The sequence below is a fragment of the Pongo abelii genome, chromosome 5 (assembly GCF_028885655.2).
Source record: "Pongo abelii isolate AG06213 chromosome 5, NHGRI_mPonAbe1-v2.0_pri, whole genome shotgun sequence".
NCBI lineage: Eukaryota > Metazoa > Chordata > Mammalia > Primates > Hominidae > Pongo > Pongo abelii.
In genome coordinates this window covers 151,892,085-151,916,795 of record NC_071990.2, presented here as the reverse complement: position 1 = coordinate 151,916,795, position 24,711 = coordinate 151,892,085, and the positions used below count along the sequence as shown (strand labels likewise).

At 44.3% G+C, this 24,711-nt stretch overlaps 1 long non-coding RNA gene across 2 annotated transcripts in view; it reads right to left on the bottom strand.

Moving 5' to 3' along the window:
- Positions 1 to 21,944, bottom strand: part of LOC129060102 (uncharacterized) — a 28,277-nt gene extending 6,333 nt beyond the window's left edge. The window contains exons 1-3 of one of the 2 annotated variants that reach the window (XR_008526528.2): positions 21,360 to 21,944; positions 6,738 to 6,871; positions 3,702 to 3,865 (exon numbers count right to left, since the gene is read on the bottom strand). This is a non-coding gene — a long non-coding RNA (uncharacterized LOC129060102). The remainder of the gene's footprint in view (positions 1 to 3,701; positions 3,866 to 6,737; positions 6,872 to 21,359) is intronic. The other variant, XR_008526529.2, reaches the window with a different exon arrangement.
- Between the last annotated feature and the right edge of the window lie 2,767 nt (positions 21,945 to 24,711).

The window sequence follows — 24,711 nt, the reverse complement described above, 5'->3', positions numbered from 1 at the left end:
ACGCCTGGATAATTTTTATACTTTTAGTAGAGACGGGGTTTCACCATGTTGGCCAGGCTGGTCTCGAACTCCTGACCTCAGGTGATCCACCTGCCTCAGCCGCCCAAAGTGCTGGAATTGCAAGTGTGAGCCACTGCACCTGGCCTAAATAATTCAACTTCTAAAGCCATTGGTCTAAGCAGCGTGGATTCTTGCTGGAATGTTGAGCAGTGCCAAACAAGGGGCTGTGGCTGGGTTCTTGGCTCTATGTTGCAAATGCTATCTCTGTCCACCTCTGGATTAAAAACCAACAGAAAGAAAATCAAGAAGCTCCTTACCCCACCCGAAAGTGAATCTTACTTGAAGTCGTATCTAAAACTTCCAAATGCCTGAGACCTCCCACAAGTCTCTTTTTTAGAGTGTCCTTAACACACGCTCCTCAAGCAGCGTGTTTCAGGCAATACTAACAGAGGCTGAGGTTTTTGTTCAACCCGAAATCAGGATTACAGAGTCCCCCCAGACAAACATACAAAAACACCTGCAATCACAATACCACTAGTTTCAATAGACTGGAGTATTTAAAACGGGATGAACATTTTACTTGATTTTCCACTCCATGACTGTGTAAAAGGGTCTCCGGAGCCAGCTGAGTGGACCATCTTACTTTATGGAGAATTCAGGGGCAGCAGCACGCGTGCCTGCACACATAAGCAGCCATTTCTGCAAATGCCTGAGACAAAATTATCACTCAGCTGAACGGCCCAGAACGCTGGAAATCCTGCTCACGAGTCAGATCGGGGGAGCTCACAGAGGCACCTCCTCAGCTGCATGACTGGATAGCTCCCTGAAAGAGAACATGCCTTTGCCAGGGGATCAGTGGGTGTAGACATGAACAACTGAGCTCTGGGAACAGGAACGTGGCTGACACAGCCAGCAGTGGTTGCTGAGTAAACCTGGGTGTGTGTACCTCGACTTCACCCCCAGAGCCACAGCAAAGGTCACATCCCCCAGTGCAGGCACAGGGCTCTCAGCAATCTTACACCCAGAAACTTTAAAATGTGTGGTTTTATGACAACCTGACAACTGTTAGATGATGACCCCAAACAGAACCTGATTTTGCATCACCTGTGGAGGAAATTCAGTTTCATTCTGGTGCCAGGAGCCACCTCCACAAGAACCAGTTTCCAAAGGAAATAAAATAGGAGAGGCAGTTACCTGGCCTTTCTTTATAAAAGCAAAGCAAAGCAAAACAAAACAAAATTCCAATGAAGTAGCCTTTTAAAATCACAGGTCCAGGGCCTCACCTAATAAAAATATCAAACGATTACACAAAAACTACAATACCTTTCCAAATAACTCCAACCCCACCCTCTTAAGCATGGTGTCACAGGACAGAGGGAAAAGGCACCATCGTGACAGGAGCCAGCCCAGGGCTACCTTATCAGATTGATGGCTACAAAGAAACCTTCCTAAAGATGAGTATGGCAGCGTGTCCAAATGAGGGTGCTTTCCACCTTTTCCTGTGCGTGTTAAACAGAACCAACAAAACCGGCTGATCATGGTCTCTGGACATCTCTGAAGTCTCCATTTGATATGATGGATGTCTTTCTAGCCACATTCCTTTGGTCCACCCTGTCTCTTGCCCTCCCTGGGAGCGACTCCTCCCCATTGCTTCAGGAACTACCCAACATTCACTCCCAGCCTTCACCTTCATGAAGAACCACACCACTGTGCTAGCTGCTCTACTTAGGGGTGGAGGCACCACCTTACGTGACACAGGGAAAGAATTCAGCTCTGCAATCTTGCTCATTAACAAGTCTAACTAGTCCTGTAGTCATGAAGTTAACCTGGCAATCACTACTTGATAATTTTTGAGGGAACTTTGATCAACGTCCTGATCACAACACAGTGAACCCCACTCTACCACACCACAGAGAACACTTCTCCAGGTCCTAGAATCTCTGTACCCCACCCCCCACTCTTCCCTCACCCTCAGCTTTCCAGTCCTGCTTCTCAGTGGTTTCTGCGGCTACCCAGAGGCTTCTGCCTTGATCTTTCCAGTTCCAAGACTCTGAACTCTCACTGTCTATATTTTGAGATGCCTCTTCTTGATGTGACAGAGGCAGATATTCTAGCTTCATCACAAAGCTATACCCAAGTTGGAGTAGAGGACGATGATGATTGGACTCACCAATCATTTGTGGATTAATAGATCTGATCTGGCTGGGTGTGGTGGCTCATGCCTGTAATCCCAGCACTTTGGGAGGCCAAGGTGGAACAATCCCTTGAGCTCAGGAGTTCCAGACCAGCCTGGGCTACATAGTGAGATCTTGTCTCTACAAAAAAATAAAAAGTAAAAAAATTAGCTGGTGATGGCGGTGCATGCCTATAGTCTCAGCTACTCAGGAGGCTAAGCTGGAAGGATCACTTGATCCCAGGCGTGCAAGGCTGCAGTGAGCCATGATGGTTCCACTGTGCTCCAGCCTGGGTGACAGAGCGAGACCCTGTCTAAAACAAAAAATAGGTCTGATCTTAGAGCCTGACCCATCTGACCTTATTTGAAAATTCACCTCATTTGTAGGAGGGCGCCATCTTTTCTCAACCTGCTACTGTCAGTTCAGCCTAGCAAGAATAAATTGAAAGGCACAGAGCATGGGTTTGCGAGTGTGGCCACCAACAGAGTCAAGTCCCAGCTCCACCATTTCCTAGCTCTGTGGCTTTGGGAAGTCACTTAGACATCCTGGGCTCTGGCTCTCTCCCACCCCTACCAACTGTGTGACAAAGCAGAGGCTGCTCCCTCCCTCAAAGGACTGTAACAGGGACAAAATATGACAGCATGTGCTGTTAAAGGATAAATGCTCCCTTTTAAAAAATGCCTCGGATCTGGCAAGAGAAAGCAATAATAACTTAAAACCAGGGAAAAGAAGACAAACTTTTAAAAGTTGCTGGTTCACACTACTAGGAACACAAAGTAGAAGGCTTGATGCAAGAGTTCCTCACCAACAGCATCGAGTCTTCCATGCAATTTTACAGACTTACTCAGCTCCAAGTTGGGTGCTTCTTATGGGGCCTCGTTCCCTTTATCAGTTTTCTTCTTAGCAGGAAATATCCAGCAGGTAGCATCAAAGCTTCCTCTGCCCAGTAAAATTCTGCCCTTCTCCCCAACTCAAAAGCTCAAAGCTTCAAGGAAAAGAAGAGCATCTCCTCTCCATAAAATAGTCCAGACCTGATCTGATCTGACACACAGTGAACTCCCTTTTCCATAATACTCAGAGCTGCCAGGAATATTGAATTCCATTTTGCATCTTCTGTGTTCTGCATAGCAAGAATGCACTGGATGCATATTAGGACCCATTGGTATACACAGCTGCATGTATGCTATGATCTCAATACTTACATTTCATAGAAAACCTTTTATAATGTAATCCAGATTTTGCTAGCAAGATGTCACTTTTCAAGCCTTTCTTCTGGGGTCACCCTTTCCCTTAGTAACCAAACAATGGTGCAATGGAATAGAAAGGCCAGGTACCATGCAGCCAGCAGAAATACAAGTGCTTCTTATTTGTCAACAAAATGAACAATATATGTACCTTATAGGCAAAAATAATGAATACCTAATATTTTTTTTAAAACTCATTGCTAGATGCCTGTAAGGTACATAGGAATGAAAAAGCAATGATCCCATCCTCAAGAGCCTTTATAATCTAGTAGTTTTCTTTCACCTTCTCACCAAATCTCCTAAGAGCACCACGCCGGGGGCAGGCAGAAGCTGATTTCTTGTAGAGGTCGAGAGTACAAGGCCTCAAGAGGCAAAGTGACTACAGACAGTCAGGAGTGAATCTCGGACTGCAAGCCAAAGCTTGCTTCTCCAAAACATCAGGACGGCCTGCAGTAGGAATAATCATACAAATTCATAAATCAGTTATCTGCCATTTCTTCAGGCATTCAGGACCATGTCACCTCCCTCCCCCTAGCTGTGAGCCTTCATCACATTTTGCCCACAGTAGGAGTCCGCAAAACTGTAGGTGCAACTGGACACCTCAGAGGCATGGCATTTATCTCTGCAGGGCTCAGTTTCCTGTGAGGAATGATCTGTCTCCAGTCAGCATCCTTATGAGACCTCAAACATATCTCACTGGGTTCCTAACAAATTCCGGGTGAAATTAGGTGAAAAATGAAGGTCCAGAAGAAAAAAGAAAGAGATATCTTATGCTCTTGACAGGGGTGAATGAAAAGACAGGAAGACTCTGCTGTTGCCAGGCAACCCCTGACTCTCTGAGCTTCCAGTAGGGGCCCTGACTATGGGAATGACTTCCTTTGTTTGTGCTTCCCTAGCTGCCAAGTGTCCTCTGGCAGCTGAGATCACCCCATGTGTGAGACTAGAATCTGTATCCTGATTTGTGTTACCGTAGAAATGGTCTATTTCTGAGCTTCTTTCTTTCTCAGGAACCCAAAGCCTTTCTCTGTATGTCATGGATGTTATATAATCTATATGCAGGCAGTCTACATGAACACATCATACATGCAGATTGAACCAGTTCCTCAGAAGTTCTCTGTTTCTCCCCTGCCAGCTGCCAATTTCAGCAAGCCAGCTGACACCCAGCCAGGCCATTTTATTCATCACTGTACAAAACCAGGGTTTGACCCCTCTCTTCCTAAGAATCACAGAGTACAAAAGCTGGGAAGAGCTGGGGGATCCCTCATTTCTATCTTGACAACCCTCGCTCTTTCCTGGGGTTTAAATTAAGCATTTGACCTTAGCTATTGTAAAGCTGTCTTCCTTTTGATGGAGTACTTGTGGCTTTATTCTTTGGGGAGCACTGAAACAGTGTCCAAAGACCAGCTGGATGTGCATGAAGGAAGGCAGTCTCAACCTCTGGGGGGAATGTCCATCAGGACCCAGGGTTTTCATGTGGCAGAAGGGTGTGTGGTATGACATGAACGCTTTCATTCATTTTGCAGAAAACTTATGATGTAATCCAATTATCTGCTATTGGGATGTCAATTCCCAAGTCTTTCTTCTGGGAATTACCCTTCCCTTGGATGTTATTTGAGAAAAATAACTTGAGCCCGTTCCACATTCTTTATGAAGCCCATTGTCCCATTTCTCCTGGGAGTTTCCAAGGGATTAGTTTCCTCTTGGTGCATGCTCTCTCTCCCCTCTCTCTCTCATCTTCCTTTTCCACTGAACTCTACATCCTCATGCCTTATCACTTCACCCTATGCTATCCCTCTTCTTTCTCTCCCAAAGCAGCACCAACACAAGATTAGTGTATCCGAAAGGCATTTTAGTAAAACTTGGGAGAATGGCTGGAGAATTATAGCACAATTCAGGCATCAAAGAGAGCATGTGTATAATAGGAAAAACCAAACTGTCTGTTTTCACCTACTACATTCTCAACACTCAACATGGATGTGTGTGTTTTTCCCCACACTGAACAATTCTTCAACAGTAACTGGGTGTCCTATAATTCAATTCAGTTCTGACACTGTTGACCTGGAGTCAGAGTGAGATCCCACAGGTTAAGGGCTCAGTTCCACAAGACCACCCCCACCCCACTTTGGATGCCAAATAAAAATCCAGGCCACCAGTACTTCTAACCAACTGGCTATAAATTGTGAGCCCTGCCTTGGGGTGGATTATTTGCTAGAGCAGCTCACAGAAATCAGGAAAGTGGTTTACTCACTACTACTTATTTATTATAAAAGGATGTCATTCAAGAACAGCCATATGGAAGAAATGCATAGGACAGGGTATGGGGGAAGGGGTGTGGAGCTTTCATGCCCTCTCAGGGCATGCCACCCTCCATGTGTTCAGCAGCCTGAAGTTCTCTGAACCCTGTCCTTTGAGTTTTTCTGAGGTTTCATTATACAGGCTTGATTGATTGAATCATTGGCTTTTAGTGATCAACTCAACCTTCCGCCCCCTCCCTTATTCAGAGGTGGGATGGGGGGTGGATGGGACTAAAGTCCCAACCCTCTAATTACAAGGTTGGCTCCTCCAGCAACCAGCCCCATCCTGAGGCTATCCAGGAGCCCTCACCCCACCAATTATGTCATCATTATACAAAAAAAAAAAAAACCTACTTTGGAGATTCCAAGGGTATTAGGAGCCTTATGCTGGGAAACAGGGACCAAATATACATTTCTTATTATAAATCACAATGTCACAGCATTGATACCATAGTCCTGGATTTCCCCAGCCACCAACACCCCCCGCCCTGCCCCGAGAGATTTTTTCTCACGGACATTCCTTCTTTTCAAATCTCCTGCCCACTGATATTCACAGGGATCCTGTGACCTTTCACTTGCCTGCAAGCTCCTACCAATTACCTCCTTTCTCAGGCTATGATGAGCCCCTAACCCAGAAATTCTGCTACTTGTACTACAGAGTTAATTCTTTTTCTAAGCCTCTTGCACCCAGGCAAGTGAAATATTTCCTTTTGAATTAAAAATAATCTAACCAATTATTTACCCAGTCTAAAAATGAGATGCATTCTCATTCCTACTTATTATATTAATTACTTAGAAAAGCCTCCTCAAGAAAATTACTGTACAATCACTTGCAAAGTGAGGAGGCCTCCCTTTTCTCAATTAAACTGTTCTGCAGTCCAGATGATAAATGACATCCCTCCCCTAGAATGGAGACTGTGGCAACCATTGTTTTTGTATTTGTTCTTGCTAACTTGTAACTTTCAACTACATTGTCATAACACTAATGGAATAAAAAAACCCCTCAAGAAAGACAGTCACTTTACTTCGCTCATGAAGTAGGGGTCCCCTCATCTGATGAATGAAGGCACGTGGACCAAATCATCTCTAAGTATCTTCTAGCAGATCCTCCATGGTTCTTTAAATGCATCTGCATCTTCCCTTGCTGCAGACTTGGAGGCTGGAATAGAAAGTGGCAGTGGATGGCAGGGAGTGAATCCAGTGTCTTCTGATGTCCCTGTTAGTGCCAATGCATGGGAATGACTCAAAGAATCAACTGGAGGGTTTGTTAATTTTAAAAATACAGGTTCCCAAGTCCCACCCCTGAAGATGCTAATTTAGGAAATCAGGCAAAAGTCCATTACCTATATTTTTAAAAAATTAAATAAACACCTCCACAGGAGATCTTGATGAGCAAGAAAGGTTAGAAACCACTGAATTTTTATGACAATCAACAATAATAATCAAAATGCAGGTTAAAATAATCCATTTGAATACCAAAGAGGAAAACATTATATTAATCTTCATTAATCAATCTTAGTAGATTTAGCTGATGTCTTGGGCACAGGACAGCACAAGATGGCTTTTTCCAAAGATGACATAAAAAACCAATAAGCTGCACTTTGGGGGGCTGAGGCGGGCTGATCACGAGGTCAGGAGATCAAGACCATCCTGGCTAACACGGTGAAACCCCATCTCTACTAAAAATACAAAAAATTAGCTGGGCGTGGTGGCGGGAACCTGTAGTCCCAGCTACTCGGGAGGCTGAGCAGGAGAATGGCGTGAACCCAGGAGGCGGGGCTTGCAATGAGCTGAGATTGCGCCACTGCACTCCAGCCTGGGCGACAGAGCAAGACTCCATCTCAAAAAAAAAAAAAAAACCAATAAGCTTTCCAAAGGGTGTGTTCACTAAACCTTTATTAAAATATAATTGTGTCAGCAAGCCCAAAGGAAAGACCTGCAGCACCTCCAGATACATAGCTTAGAATAGCAACCAGGGGTTAGCATGGTCTCTTCAATATTGATGAGTACCCTAACATATCTCTTTAGCTAGTTCTCCCAAACGAAGGCATTTTGGGGTAATTAAGGACATCTTTGAAAGTATTCTTTCTGGATTTAAACTAACCCAATCAACATTTTCCTATTCTTTTAAAAATAGTGATATATAACTTATTCCTACTTATATTACCTACTTATATAATTATCAGAAAAATCTCTTCGATGAAACTATAAAATTTGAAGCATGCACAAAGCATGACATATACAGCACAAAGTCACTTGCAAGTCTTTATATTAGACTGAGCAAATATTCATAGTTGCTTTAGATCTCAGTTGTTTGACCCTGAAAACAACAGAAATTCTCTCATTAATGTGGAAGAGATCATTTGAAAACAAGGAGATAAAAACTGATTTTGAAAAGACAAGTAAAAGTTTTTGTTTCAAAAAGTATTTTTCTAGCTTTTATATTAGTTGTCATTGCTATATAATAAATTATGGCAAAAATTGGTGACTTAAAATAATAAACATTTGTAATCTCGCAGTTTCTGTGAATCACAAATCTGGGAGCAGTTTAGCTGGGTGGTTTGGCTCAAAGTCTCTCATGAGGTTAAGGGCTGCAGTCATCTGAAGGCTTGACTAGGGCTGAAGGATCTGCTTTCAGGTTGATTCACTCACATGCCTGGCTAGTCAGTGCTGGCTGTTGGCAGAAGGTCATCACCCTGGCTACATGGACCTCTCCATGTGACTGCTTGAGTGTCCTCACAACATGGCAGCTGGCTTCTTCCAAAGTGAGTGATCCAAAAGTGAACAAGACAGAAGCAGCAAGGTCTTTTATGATGCAGCATTGGAAGTCACCTGGTCATTTCCACAATATCCTATTCATTGCACAGGTCAGTCTTATTCAGTGTGGGAGGAAACACACAAGGGTGTGAATATCAGAAGGCAGAAATCACTGGGGGCCACCTTGGAGACTGGCTACCACACTGCTTGAAACTAACATCAGACCTCAATAAATTATCATATTTTAATATAGGACCTAAAATACCATGAGCTGTAAGATAACTTTCTCTCTCTCCCTGTCTTTCTTTTAGACAGAGTCTTGCTCTGTCACCCAGGCTGGAGGGCAGGGGTGCAATCATAGTTTACTGTATCTTGAACTCCTGGGCTCCAGCAATCCTCCTGCCTCAGCCTCCTGAGTAGCTGGAATTATAGGCATGAACCACCATATAAGAAAGAAAAAATGGCCAGTATTAAAAGACTCTATAAATAAACTGGGCTATCAAAGGCTATACCTTCATTGTAGGAGTAAATGAGAAATCCACTCCACAAAAAAGAACAGCAGAAGACTTCCAAGTCTCACTGGCACTGGGTGAAGGTGGGAAAAACATATTCCCTGCAGAATTTGAACCCAAGTAGGCAAGACCACCAACTTGAGACAACTTTAAATAGAATTATCTGCAAATCCCCCTCTAGAGAAACTTGATTTCAATCCATGTTGAATAAAATTGTAAGACACATTCCAATTTTAGAGGATGCTAAAATTTGGGAAAATGTTCATCTTAAAATCAAGAAAGTAGTCAGTCATATCAGTGAAGACAGAAAAAATGTACAGAAATAGTTTAGAGTCAGCATTCCTTAGGGCAAGATTATAAAAATGGAGTCTTATTTATGAAAAAAAGAACAGAACCTCAGTCCATCTGTTGTGTTCTCTTGGCCAATACTGTGTCCTTTCTCACATTGGTTCCTTAGACTCAGCTAATTGCAGAAGCAGAAAATGAGAAAAAGCAGAAAGTTATGAAGGGAACCAGTGTAGAATCAGTAGAGATAGAATAATATTTTTTCTTTTTAGACAGATTCTCGCTCTGTCAACCAGGGTTGAGTACAGTGGCACAACCACTGCTCACTGCAGCCTCAATCTCCCAGCCCAACTGCCTCAGCCTCCAGAGTAGCTGGGACTACAGGCACATGCCACCATACCTGGTTAATTATTTTTATTTTTGTAGAGACAGGGTCTTGTCATGTTGCCCAAGCTGGTCTTGAGCTCTTGGGCTCAATCAATCCTCCTCCCTCAGCATCCCAAAGTGCTGAGATTACAGGTGTGAGCAACACACCTGACCTAGAAAGAATTTAGAATTAGACCCACTTAGGTCGAGATCTTTAATAGCTGTGTTATCTTGGGCAAGTTGCTTTACCTCTCTGGGCCTCTAGTCATATGACCTTCAGATAGGGTCAAGGCAACAATCTACCTTGCAGAATTGTAAGAATTAAATATCACATGTATGAAACACCTAACACAGAGCTTATACTATTTGCTTGTCTGAGTTCATTTAGTGTTGCTATAAAGGTATAATAAGCAGGGTAATTTATATATTAAAGTGGTTTATTCAGCTCTTGATTCTAATGGCTGGAAAGTTCAAAATTGGGCATCTGGTGAGGGCCTCAAGCTGCTTCCACTCACTGGTAGGTGAAGGGGAGCTGGCTGTACAGAGATCACATGGCAAGAAAGGAAGCAAGAAAAGCAGCAGGGAGGTACCAGGCTCTTTTTTTGAATTTTATTTTATTGAAAGTTCCAGGCTCTTTTTAACAACCAACTCTTTTGGGAAGTCACTTACCCCTAGGGGGAGAATTAATCTATTCATGAAGGATCCACCCCTTGACCCAAACACCTCCCACTGGGCCCCACCTCCAACACTGGGCATCAAATTTCAACATGAGGTTTGGAGGGGACAAATATCCAAACCATAGCATTGCTCAGCAATGATACTCAACAATGATAGCTATTTTTATGATTACTACCTGTTTCTAAGACTGCACTTCTTTTTAGAGATTTTTTTAATGACTTAATAGGAAACACAGTACCCAGGAGAGACTACCTTCCTCCTGCTGCTCCTTCAATAACAGCTATGAATATTGATGGGGTCATAGGTCTTCACTGAATGTGGGTCCTAGACTCAAGTGTTATTCCGACTGCACCAGCTAAGCAGCCCTGCCCCCTTCTTAATAAGCTGAAAAGAGAATAGAATGGTCCTTAGATGGGACTGCCTTCCTCAAACCATCACCAAGAGGAGTCCCAGTAAATCTCCATTCTGGAGGAGTCAGGCAACCCTCACTGATGGGAGATTTGGAAAGACTTGTTTTTCATTCTGCAAACATTTGCTAAGAATCTCCTAAATTCCAGACTCTGGGCCAGGTTTCAGGGACATAGAGATTACTAGAACATGGCTGGTGTCCCTGAGGGGCTGACCATCCAGTGGAGGAAAGAGCAGGAAGAAGGAATTATGGCAGCCAAGAGAAAAGTCCCACAAGAGAGGCAGGTGGGGGGTTGTGCGAGCACCTGGGAGAACACAATGACTCTGCCTGGGGAGATCAGGGAGGGCTTCAAAGAGGAAGTGATGCTTGAGTGAACCATAAAGATGTGAAGTATTTTGCCAGGGGGATAATACTGAGGTCTTAGGGCTTCAATACATAACATCCATTTATTTCTTCCCTTCTCAAATATGGACTCAATTGAGAAATAAGACACAAAGAACAAATGGAGGTCAAAATGTCAGCTTTATTGCTAAGAAAGACCACTGGAGAACATAACTTTTGATTTTTGGTCAAAAGGGCATGCCAAAAGAGGAGGAACTTTACAGTGGAGGACCCTGACAAACACCACCTCAGCCGGGTCATCAAGCTCAGTATCAACACCAATAAGTCACGTTGACAGCAAGTACGCTTGATATGATATGATGAGAAGGGCACTTAACCTCCAGGGTCTTCCTCCCCCAAATCCATAACCCCAGTCTCATCAGGAGAAAAACATCAGATTAATCCCAACAGAGGGACTTTCTGCAAAACCCCTGGGTCATCAAACACAAGGAAATCCTAAGAAACCACCACAGCCAAGACGAGGCTAAGGAGACATGAAAATGATGATGAAATGTCATATGGTATCCTGGATGGGATTCTGAAACAGAAAGAAGGGATTAGGTAAAATCTAAGGAGATCTAAATAAACTATGGACTTCCGTTTATAAGAATGTATTTATATTGGTTTATTAATTGTAAATAAAGGTATCATACTAATGTGAGATGTTAATGACAGGAAAAACTAGGTGTGGGGTAATGGGACCTCTCTGTACTAGCCTCTCAGTTTTTCTATAAACTTAAAACTTTTCTAAAAAAAGTAAAATCTGTTAAAAAGAAACACATGGAGGGGGCATGTCAACACACCCCAGCCCCACCCAGGTACAGAGTGTGGTTCAGCTGCATGGGGACAGCAGGGAAGACTTCCCAACCCAGGGTTGCTGTGCAGGACAGTAAGGAGAGGGGAGGAGAAGAAACCAAACCCCAGGACTCAAAGGCATGTAATTGGCACCATCCAACTATGAGCCCTGGGCTATGGACCCCCACTCCCTATCGGGTCACCAAGGCGGCCTCCATAGAGGGTCAGAGGAAGGTTGCAAGAAGCCAGGTGCTTTTCCAGAGCAGCCCTGTGGCAAAGCAGTCAGCGCCTGGGTACTGGACCTCATTTCTCTGAACCCCAAGCCTGGGTTTGCCACTTTCTATCTATACGAACTTGGCAGGTTGCTTAACCTCTCTGAGTCTCAGTTTTGTGAACTGTAAAATGGAGATTGTCATAAAACCTACTTCCACAGGCTGGGAGAAGATAAAATGAGATGCTATGTGTAAAGTGGCCATGGGGTACAGTAAGGATGTGGATGCCAGCTATTGTTATTACTCTTGTAGAAACATAAAGCCAGGGGAAAGGGTACCCCTGCCCCTGGGGGCAGTCAGTATGGGGGAGGACACTGGGGACCTGGAAGCAGCCCCCGGGAGGGTAAGGAGATGAGAGGAGCAGCCGTCTGGAATCTGCGGTCACGGCTGTGGCTGCTGCACAGGGCACACGTGAGGAAATCATGTGGAATCAGACTGCAGCAGAAGAGACGGGCTCAGGCGTGAAAGCCAATGAATGCCAGGGCACTGGACTTTTTTATAGTGAGATGGGAATTTTTCAAAGCTGTGATAGGCAGACTTTTCCCAGAAAGGGCCAGAGAGTAAATAGTTCAGGCTTTGTGGGCCGAGAGGCAAAAGGCTATTCTGTAGGTACTTTCACAACAAGAGAAAGCTGGGCAGACATTCTTGGGCATCAGATAGATATTTGAAAACAACTATTAGGTAAGCCTAACTCACTTTTGTAGCTTAAGCTTAATTCCATCCCATCTCAATTTTTACCCCCTATACACCTCAGTGTAAGAACGGGTTAAAAAAGTAAAGCAAAGAACCAAGGTAAATTGAGGAATTCTCACTGTGAAACCCCATCTCTACTAAAAATACAAAAAAATTAGCCAGCATGATGGCATGTGCCTGTAGTCCCAGCTACTCGGGAGGCTGAGGCAGAAGAATCGCTTGAACCCAGGAGGTGGAGGTTGCAGTGAGCCGAGACAGCACAACTGTACTCCAGCCTGGGTGACAGAGCGAGACTCCGTCTCAAAAAAAAAAAAAGAAAGAAAAAAGAAAAGAAAAAGGAAAAAACGAGGAATTCTGAGATCTACAGTCTTTAGCAAAATCTCCTCAGGAGTTGGAAGTGAATGCCTCAGACTCACTCACCACCTCTTCTTTTGTTCTCTATAGTTTAAAGTCTTTGGAAAAGCTGGTAATACAAAATAAAATGAAATGTTCTAGTACAGCACGGGGGATAGCACTCCAGAGGCTGTCAACTTACGGCAGCATCACTGCGATTTATTGTGTGCAGGCAGCAGAGAACAGCACTGAGTGTGCTCTTTCCCAACTACTCTGCAGTTACCTTGGAAAGCAGCTGTGAACAACATGTAAACAAATGGGCGTGATCTGTGTTCCACTAAATATTTATGGACATTGAAATTTGAATTTCATATCATTTTTACATGTCATAAAATATCATCCTTCTTTTGCTCTCCCCCCATAATCATTTAAAAAAAGAAAAATGATTCTTAGCTTCAGGACCCTACACAAACAGACAGTGGGCTGTATTAAAGGATGACTTTTTTTTTTTTTGACATGGAGTCTTGCTCTGTCACCCAGGCTGGAGTACAGTGGCACGATCTCAGCTCACTGCAGCCTCCGCTGCAGGGTCAAGCAATTCTCCTGCCTCAGCCTCCCAAATAGCTGGGATTACAGGCATGTACCACCACACCTGGCTAATTTTTTTTTTTTTTTTTTGTATTTTTAGTACAGACAGGGTTTCACCATGTTGGCCAGGCTAATCTCGAAGTCCTGACCTCAGGTGATCCACCCGCTTCGGCCTACCAAAGTGCTGGGATTACAGGTGTGAGCCACTGTGCCCGGCCCTAAGGATGATTTTAAATAAGCAGCTGTATCCAGACATTAGCAAATTGCATACCTAAAGCATCTCTATGTCTTGTAGAGCTCCTGGTGACATCATCTCTGCATAGAGCAGCAAGGGTTTAGGGAAGCCGTTCGGTCTCCTCTAATCTTCCCCTTTCCTGATGCAGTGGCAGCATTTCACCCCCGCCCTTCAATCTTGGCTGCTGCTTCAGACAGCAGTAGGGTGAAATTCAGAAATACTCTTAATCACTCTAAACTGAGGCAGTTCTGGGCTCCCGCCACCATTAAGACAAAGCTTCTTTTTAGCTTCCCTGCTGTTGCCAGAACTCGAAGAGCTCAATTCAGTTGCTATAATTCACTGCTCTGGCACCTTCCAACTATGCAGGTCTTTGCAGTAAAGGAATCTGTAAGCTCCCAGCCTCACGGAAGGGGACTTATTATACACTGTGCTTGAGGACAGTGGCATGTAAACAACTGAGAATAGAATACCATATAGTAATGGCATGCTCACAATTAAAATCAATTTTGATTTTGTAATTGGGTCACTTTGCATGTTAAAACAGGAGTTTTGAAATTAATAATAATAACCACAGGTGCTGCAGTTCACAAGCTGATGCAAAAATGAGGACTAGGTGCTGGAGGAAAAGAGGGAGAAAAAGGAGAAAGGAAACGGGAACCCACAACTCCTTCATTAGTACAGAGCCCCAGAAATGATCTGGAAGGTCAGTCCATTTTACAGAGCAGGAGACAAGACGAGGGAGGCCAGCAGTTGCCCAAAGTTCATAGCTAAGTAGCAGTAGAGCAAAGGCCGGCCCCTCATCCTCCCCTGAGCTGAGAATTACATGGCAAAAATATACATCTCTCCTCACCCCTCTTAACGAACTGGCCAGAGCCACAGGGTTTATCTTCATTTACACTGACAATTTCATGTTTCTTCTCTTAAGAAAGTGGGCGTTAGATTGAGTGCCCAGGACAGTCTGGTATACATTTTTGTTCAATTCATCTGCATCCTTTTCACTCTCAACATTATGTGGTTTGAATAATTATATGGTCATCCTAGGGTTTAGCCTGTCAAACAGGGTGAAGGAGTGAAAGTGCGGGGCAGGACTGCTAGCATCTGCCAGGCCTCAGGGACAAATACATGCTAAGGTGTTCTGGGATCTGCTTTAAGGCTGCAGGTCCACATTCAATGGCTTGAAACATGTGTTAATAATGCACTGGTTTGGCCAGGCTTGGTGGCTCATGCCTGTAATCCCAGCACTTTGGGAGGCCAAGGCGGGCGGATCACAAGGTCAGGTGATCGAGACCATCCTGGCTAACAGGGTGAAACCCCGTCTCTACTAAAATTACAAAAAATTAGCCAGGTGTGGTGGCGGTGCCTGTAGTCCCAGCTACTCAGGAGGCTGAGGCAGGAGAATGGCGTGAACCCAGGAGGCGGAGCTTGCAGTGAGCCGAGATCGTGCCACTGCACTTCCAGCCTGGGCAACAGTGCAAGACTCTGTCTCAAAAAAAAAAAAAAAAAAATGCACCGGTTTTATTCTCCAAGCCATTGCCATAGGTATCGATGAAGTTCAAAGGGTCTTTTGTCCTTTGAACTCCGCAGTGGTTTTCTCTGTGCACTCAAGGCTCAGTGCTGATTTCCAGTCCGAGCAGCTCAGCAGCAGCCTCAGGGCATGAGCTGGCACCTTCAGCACATCTGTACCCACCGCTCCAACAGCCTCAGGGCCCAGAGACAGTGATGCTGCACGGTCTAGAGAAAACCCTTGCCCCCTCAGAGGTATGGCTTTGAAATGGATTGTTCTGTGAGAAACAGAAAGGCTAGAAATGTTTACTTGGTGCTGAAAAACAAGGACCTAAGTCTCACGAGAAGACTCCACACACTCCTGAGTGTGACTCCAAGCATTTTAACATCTAGTTAATAAAAGCAGGGAGGAGAGGGAGGGACACGTTGTGAGCAGATTTCCAAAAGCCTGCCCTGGGGATGGGGTGGGGGCAGGGGCTGGCGAAATGCAGATTCCTGATCACCACCTGAGATCTCCTGGTCTTCGAGGCGGCATCCGTACAGAGAACCCCAGGTGATTCCAGCATACACCGAACATTTGGGAGACTGACTGAGGAATGTTTTTCAATATACTCTGACCATTCCGGTCTCTTCCTGACTTCTTTACTGCCTTGTGGTTGCTTAATGGGCTTTCTTCCCAGAGCTGAAGGTGAGATCCTTGAGGACAGATTTGATTAATGAAAGAAAGAAAGAATCAATCCACCAAAGAAGGGCAAAAAAGGAGCAAGGAAGGAAGGAATCAATTACGTGAACGTGGATCCCGAGAAGAATTTCAAGCTGCTCTCGCTCAACAGCTTCCCCACTTTCCTCCTTAGGTGGTGCAGGAAATTCACATGCATCCTGGGTTCACATGATCCGGAATCACGTGTCTCTACCCTACATCCTCCCAATAGGTTCCAAGTCGAATCTCTCCGTGGCCTCGCTGTCTACCTGCAGCCTTGTCCATGTAATTCCACAACACCTTCAGATGTCTTTTTCCACATGTGCCATGAAGTGGAAATTAGGAAACACCAAGATTATTCTGCCACAGACATATTTGCTAGCCTTCTCTTTAACTGGTTGACACGGGGGAAAGTGCTTTCAGTTAGCTTGCTATTGAGTGGGACAAGAAAGCCATGTAGTCACAAACATGTGCCTTTTAAAAATCAAATCCTACGATCAGTACGAGCTTAATGGATGCAACGTCAGCGACTGCTCAATGGCTTCTCTCTGGAAGGTGCTTTGTGTCCCCAAGCAGCTGAAGGTCATAGCATTAATCTGTTCTCCAAACCCTCAATTTTAGGCCCCTCTCCTCTCTTCCAGTTTCTTTCTTTCCCGGCTCTGTTTCCTGGATGCTCTGACTGTCAGCAATAACAAGGACAAAGGTAGAGCAGGGGACCCAACAGGACGAAGGAGTGTAGAGGAGGAGGAGAAGCGCTGGGGTGGCTGTTTCACCTTCAGCAGTCACTCCAGGCTGCTCTGATGGAAAGACCCAGGAAGGCCACTCATTGCAGATTTTTCTCACCCTGCCAAGCTGGACAGCTCGAGAACAGGCCATGGAAGTGGTTTCTCCCCTGAGACCATCATTTCAAGACCTATTTGCCCTTTGAGGCTACCCACGTGTGACCCTGGAAGATGTGTGTGGCTATATTTCACCTCAAACCCTAACCTCAGCAGCTGTGCTGTTTCGTTGCTCAGCCGAGGAGCAGCAGGCGGCCTTCTGCTGTTACCCATGAAGGGGTCAAGCTAGGCCGGGCCTGCTGGGAGCCCAGTGAAGATTTACTGGCAGTGATGCCTCCAACACTTCTTTTTCCAGAGCGAGAGCAACAGCAGGTGAGGAAGCCATGCCCAGCCTGTCACTTTCCTCGGGGAAAGAGAAAGGAAGCCATATGCTGACCTTTTGTGTGCAGAAGTAGCACAGTCAGAGCATATGTCCAGGAGCTGCAGAGACGCCGTACGCTTAGCACAGCCTTTGTCCAAACACTTTTCCAAGAACAAAAAGACTTCATTAATGCAATGCACTCCCTCACACCCCCCCAGACACCAGCTAGCCTCTTGATTATTTCACCAGCCAGTTTCTTTGTTGTCTGGAGAAGGTTATGGGCCCTTCTGTCTATCTTCCAGATAGTGGAGGCCAGATGGGCAATAGACGAAGAACAGGGGCTAGCACTGCAGCGGTTTTGTTAAGTTAGCTATACAAAATAGAACTTTCTGGCTGGACACAGTGGCTCACGCCTGTAATCCCAGCACTTTGGGAGGCCAAGGCGGGAGAATTGCTTGAGCTCAGGAGTTTAAGACCAGCCTGAGCAATAAAAGCGAGGCCTCCATCTTTACAAAAAAAGAAAAAGAAAAAAAAATTAGCTGGGCATGGTGGTGCATACTTGTGATCCCAGCTACTGAGGAGGCTGAGGCAGGAGGATCACTTGAGCCCAGGAGTTGGGATTGTAGTGAGCCATGATTGCACCACTGCACTCTAGCCTGTGAAACAGGGCGAGACCCTGTCTCAAAAGAATAAAAAATAAAAATTTGCTGATGGAGTAATGAATATTGCAGTGGAAAGCAATGATGTTGTCCAAGGTTGAGTCTCTGCAAGAGAATAGATCTGTATCTGCAAGATGAGGGCCTTCATCACATGTATGTAGATGGGGACAGACAGGCTGACTCATGCTCAGGTTGTTTTTAAACGCCTCTGGCTTTAGGGGGAAAAAGACAAAAAGAAGGAAAAGTGCCTAGATTTGACAGTGTGTGGTACAAGTTTAGGCGAGTTTTTTCTCTCTTCCTACAGGATAGATTTACCAATATTCCTATAGGATAGATTTTTCCAGTCTCCTATGGCAAGCGTTTGTTACCATCATAATCAGAAAGAAGATGACACAGTGTCCCAACACTGGATATACTATAGTCTACACCATGCAAATGAATTAACTCAGTGTCAGATGCCTCATCAAAGGTGGGGGAGAACAGGCATGGTGGAGTCATTCCCACAAATCAAGCAGTTGGAATCGATGAAGAAACTGTCTTCCACAGCATCAGAGCACCTTCCGCCAGGAACGTGCCTGAACCCGCCTGGCCCTGGAGGTAAAGTTTAGAAGCAGAGACTGGTTAGGAACCAACCAGCCACACTGAGACACCAGCTAAACGCGGGTTTCCAGAAACCTCTTTAGGAGCTTAGGAACTTCAATTTTATTGACCATCAACCATCCAGTCTTAGATAAAGGGTCAGGGAGCAACATTTGAAGAGGAAGAAAGGGAGATGAATGGGCTCCCTCTGGCCCATCTGATTCTGTGCCTCTGACCCAGAAAACTGGTCATTGTCAGCTCTTCTCTTGGGGCTTGCCCCAGCCTGGATTAGCAAATCATTTCTGCAAACTCTGAATGCCTTCAGTACAGATTTGCTGGGATGTGGAGTTTGGGGAGGAAGGTAGGGTAGAGGATGTGTGTTCAGACCTTTCTAGGTAAATATATTAAATCATGTCTACTTAAAATAGAAAGCTAGTGAGAATGTTCCCTCTTGCCAGCTTCCAGCATTGATCTTTAAGGTCATATACTAAACAACGAATATCTAGGTCTTCTTCAGGGCAGCCAGTATTGTTACCAGGGCAGCCCTGATGAAGTCACTGGGAAAGTTCCTTTTTCTGTTTTCTTTTAGTCCCTTTATCTACAGGCACAGCTGCTTAATGAAACCAGAAGGCCTGGGATGGCACCAGAGCTTACTGACCCCTGACCAAAGAGCAGAGGAAGATAAGACCCCACAAAACCAGCACAAACTGGAATAGATGACCCTTAGTTGCCTTCAGATCATTAATATATCATTATAATGCTAAAATTTCCTCTCCCAAAAGAAAATCTCCACCATTTTGTGTATAGGTGATATATGAAGATATATATTTATGAATTAGGCATATCTGGAGTCCCGCCCTGCACATGCAAACACGCTTCTCCCGCCCTGCACCTGGTCCTTAAAACCCCACACCTTCTATTGTTTGGGAAGAAGCTACCTTTCGAGTGAGAGCCACCTTCTCCATTCCTTGGCTAGTGAATAAAGCCTGATTGCTTTTTCCAGCTGGATGTTCTTTTTTTGTGACTGACACAAAGTGGTGAAAGAACCCAGTTTATCAGTGACAATATGGTAGCTCTTTATCTATCCCAACCTTCTGCTAAGGGCTTTCTTATATTGCAAACTAAATATCCCAGACTCTCTTGCAACTGAGGTTTCCTTGTGATTGTGAATGGCCACCCAAAGGCACTCATGCAGCCTTGAATTAGGAACTCATTTAAGTGGAAAGGGACGCAGGGCTCACAGGAGGCTTTGTAGCCAACAGGTTTGGTGTTAACTTTTGATCCCTGGATCACAGCTGGGTCAGTGTGTTCCTAGAACCAGCATTTACAATGGCTTATTCCTGGTCCTTGGAGTGTGGCTAAGGCGTAGGACCCTGGAGCCCTGCAATGGTGCAGTGGCTTGCTGATCCCCAGATTTCTGGAGTTCCTGGTCACTATACCACCGGGAAAACTAAACTGCCTCTCTTCCTCTAGAGAGCTCAGAAAAATAAAATAGTTCTCTTGGGAGCAAACTGGGGTTCGGAAGGCTTTGAGATATATATTTAATCCACTCAAGCTCTATGTTTCCTCATATAGAGTAGTGTATTTGACCAATGAAAAGGCCTTGTCAGCAGCTGATCTGAATATACTATGAACATGGATAAATATTAATACCAAACTAGTGCAGGGAGACACATGGCTCTTAAATGAATGGAGATTTTTCTAGTTGGAATTCAATGGGCCTTGCTTTCATAACAGACTCCTCTCTCATGCACCTGTGAGTCTCTCCCAGGGACTCTTCCTAGACGTCATTTATTCATCTGGATGCTCCCAAGACAGAAATGCCAGGCACATGGGGAAAGCATTTTTAGATCAAGTTTAGCCTAAAGCTGCCTCCTTACATTTTTAAGTTCAGCCAGGTTTCTCTGTACATGGTGAACTGTAATCTAGCTGGCTGTACACAACTATAACCTTTGTGCCAAGCACTGAGTTTCAGCCAATCACAGGTGGCCAAGTGTTTGAACCATGTTCAAATAAGGCAAATGCAGAGCTGTAACCCATCCTGCTGTTTCTGTACCTCACTTCCGTTTTCTGTTTGTCACTTTTCTTTCTCTGTTCATAAATCTTCTTTGACCATGTGGCTGGGTCAGAGCCTCTCTGAACCTATTCTCATTCAGGGGCTGCCTGATTTGTGGTTTGTTCTTTGCTCAGTGAAACTCTTTAAAACTTAATCTGTCTAACGTTTTTCTTTTAACGGCATCGCAACTCTCTGATGCCATCAGACAGTCAGTCATTCATCGCATTCTGCCGATTGTCAGCCTTCAGAGGAGAAGGATATCGTGGACTTGCTTGTGTGCCAAGGCTGAGGTGGGCCCCATGCCCCCTGCACCTTTAGATGTCCAGCATGCCTCCCCTTACACAGCACTCAACACACCCATGGGAGTCTCACAACCATCCCAGGCGCATCACTTCCCTCATTTTTCTAATGGAAAAAAGAAACGAACTAACCAAACAACAGCAAAACCCAAGTCCAGAGTTAAATACTTTGGCCAAGGTCACACGGCTAGGTAGATTCAGAATCTGTCAACTCTTTAGCAGCCCCCACTTCCTGCAGGATAAAGTCGAACCGCTTAACTTGTGAGCAAAGCACTTCATGATCCAACCATCTAGCTTCCCCTCCCCGTCACTGGCCCCCTCCCTGCAGGCTCCAGCCCTGCTGGAGTCACTGATGTCTGAGACTCACTGTGCCCATTCTCAGCCAGATGCTTGACTCATGCCATTACCTTTGCTACATCATCCTCCTCCCACCTCCAACTCCACCTACGCCTCCTCATGACTCATGCCACTCAGGCTTCGGGTCCCAGCACCTCATTACTTTCATTGATCAGTCCATCCACAGGCATTCTTCTAGGCTTATTCTGTGTGCACAGTACCAGGTGCGGGGAAGGCAGCAGTGAATGAGCAGACCTGCCCCTAACCACCAGAGCTTCCAGCTCAGTAGGAGATGCAGTTAAATGGGCAGTGCTGAGATGCTGTAACAGGCATTGTGACAGAATAAGAACAGGGTGTGTACAAGTCACGGCTCTCCAGGGAAACAACCAATTGGACGTGTGTGTGTGCAAATAAAGCCATTCATTGTAAGGAACTGGTTCACATAATTATAAAGGTGGTCAGGTCCCAAGATCTGCAGAGGGAGTCTGCAAGCTGGAGACCCAGGAAGAGCAGAGTGGATGCTTCAGTTCGAGTCCGAAGGCAGGAAAAAAAGCTGATGCCCCAGATTGAAAGCAGCCAGGCAGGAGGACTTTTACTCACAGGAGGTTCAGCCTTCTGTTCTCTTCAGGCCTTCAGCTGATTGGGCGAGGCCCACCTGTATTGGGGAGGGCAATCAGCTGTCCTCAGTCTCTTAATTTAGATGTTAAGCTTGTCCAAAATCATCCTCACAGAAATACCCAGAATAACATTGACCAAATGTCTGGGCATCCCATGGCCCAGTCAAGTTAACATAACATTAACCATCATCGGATGCTGCGGGGACACACAGCTAGAACTCCAGCTTTGGAAATGCTTTCATGACCTCCCTGCCCCCACAAGACTCCACCCAGTGTCTTTTCCCTGTTTCCATAGCCTCATCACAGGCCATATGATATTATTTCATTGTATCACATCACATCATCATACCATATCATACCATATATCATACCATACCACATCATCATATATCATATCATAATACCATACCATCATATATCATCATACCATATCATATCATATATCATACCATACCACATCATCATATATCATATATCATAATACCATACCATCATATATCATCATACCATATCATATAATGTATCATATATCATCATACATATCATATCATATATCACATGTCATCATATATATCATACCATATTATCATATCATATCATACCATGTTATCATATATCATACTATATCATACCATATGTCATACCATATCATATCATTATATATCTATTATACCATATCATATCATATATCATACCATACCACATCATCATATATCATATCATAGCGTATCATATATCATAATACCATACCATCATATATCATCATACCATATCTTATAATGTATCATATATCATCATACCATATCATATCATATATCATATGTCATCATATATCATCATACCATATTATCATATCATCATACCATGTTATCATATATCATACTATATCATACCATATGTCATACCATATCATATCATTATATATCTATTATACCATATCATATCATCATATACAATCATACCATGTCATATCATGTATATCATCATATATCATCATACCATACCATCATATCATATCATATATCATCATTCCGTACCATTTCATCATATATCATACTCTATCATACCACATCAGATCATCATATATCATACCATATTATATCATATACCATATCATATCATCATATATCATCATATGTCATTATACCATATCACATATCATATATCATCATTCCATACCATTTCATCATATATCATACTATATCATAACATATACTATACCATATCATATCATCATATATCTTATCATATCATATTATCATATCATCATACTATATCATATCATCATATATCATATCACATTATCATATCATACCATCATATCATGTCATATAATCCCAGCTGGCTTGTCTCTCTCTCCCACTGCACTGTGAACTCCTTGATGTCTTTGCAGACAGACCGACCTCGGAATCAGACCAACTCTGATTCCAAGACCTGAAGACCTTACTCTGGAATCAGACCAACTGGCTAACATCCTGGCTCTCCTGCTCTTAGCTGTATACTTAAGCAACTTCTTTATAACCTGGAGCCTCAGTTTCCTTCTCTGTGAAAAGGGACAGTAGCAGTACTAGTACCCACCAGCCTCACTGGAATGTTGTGGGAATTAAATGAAGTAATGTATATGAAGCACTTAGCGCTAGGCTAGCACATCATAGCTCCTCAGGAAATAGAAGCAACTGCTCTCATTCCCTGCTGTACTCCATCCTCAGCACACCTCCCTGCCTAACAGAATCTTGATTAAATGCCCACATCACTACTCTGTCCTGCCAGTAACTGGATGTGTCTGTACCTAATGGAGACTCAGCACTTCATGCTTCCAGAACTCTGCTGGCACTGCACAGTTCCCTGCAGACAGGCTCAGGGGAAGGGAATGTGTCTGATCATGTCTGCAGGAAGAGGGTGACAAGATGGTCAGACATTTGTGGAAAGCTGGCGGGGGACTTAGAGCAGCTGGCCCAAGAACTGTTCCCAGCAGGGGCAGAACCAGTCGTCTTTAGTGACCTGCGCCATCTGGCTTGATCTTTAGTTAACGGCAAGGCTGACTTCAATCAGGCAATTGATTTCTGGCCGATCTCTTTCAAAAGGAGGAGACCTCAGGACAACTCGTGGTCAGGCATTTGATCTCACTTCAAGGAGAAACATTGCAGAATGGATCCACAGTGGGTAACTCCATATTTTCCCATCATTAAGGATTGTGCTATCTTTCTGAGAACTTTGGAACCAGCTCCTTGAACACTCTGAACTCAGTGTTGTACACATGGAAGGGTTCTATTGTTCTCCCATGCTCTTCCACCGGAGGCTACGGCACAAACAGGCCCTGCCTCTTACTAGCCTCTAGGCTCTGTGTATCTCAGTAATTGCATCTACTTGATATAGTGACAGTTACCTCCCTATATATTTCAGGGTGATATCTCAGGAAATGATGTTTCATCCAACGGAGCCGCGTGTGAAGGTGTGTGGGCAGGCATGCAGCATTCCATAAGTGCTGAGCCGGAGTGTTGCACCAAGGGACTCAGCCCGAAATCCTTGTATAACCCAAAGTCAGTTTTACATGGAAATAAATGTAAAGAAGGGAAATAACTTCTCAGAGCGTGTACATCAACAACCATGTAATAATGCTTTGTAAAAATTATTTTGGCACTGTCTCTGATATTTCATGGAGCCTCCTCTCCTCTGAAAGTAATAGCATAGTATGTGTCGTGGTGTTGGCCTTCATCATGGTTTTTTTATTTCTAGTTTTATTTCCAACCCATATTTTCCCACTAGCATCACCAACTAAATGAGGGCTTATTGTAAGATATAAAAA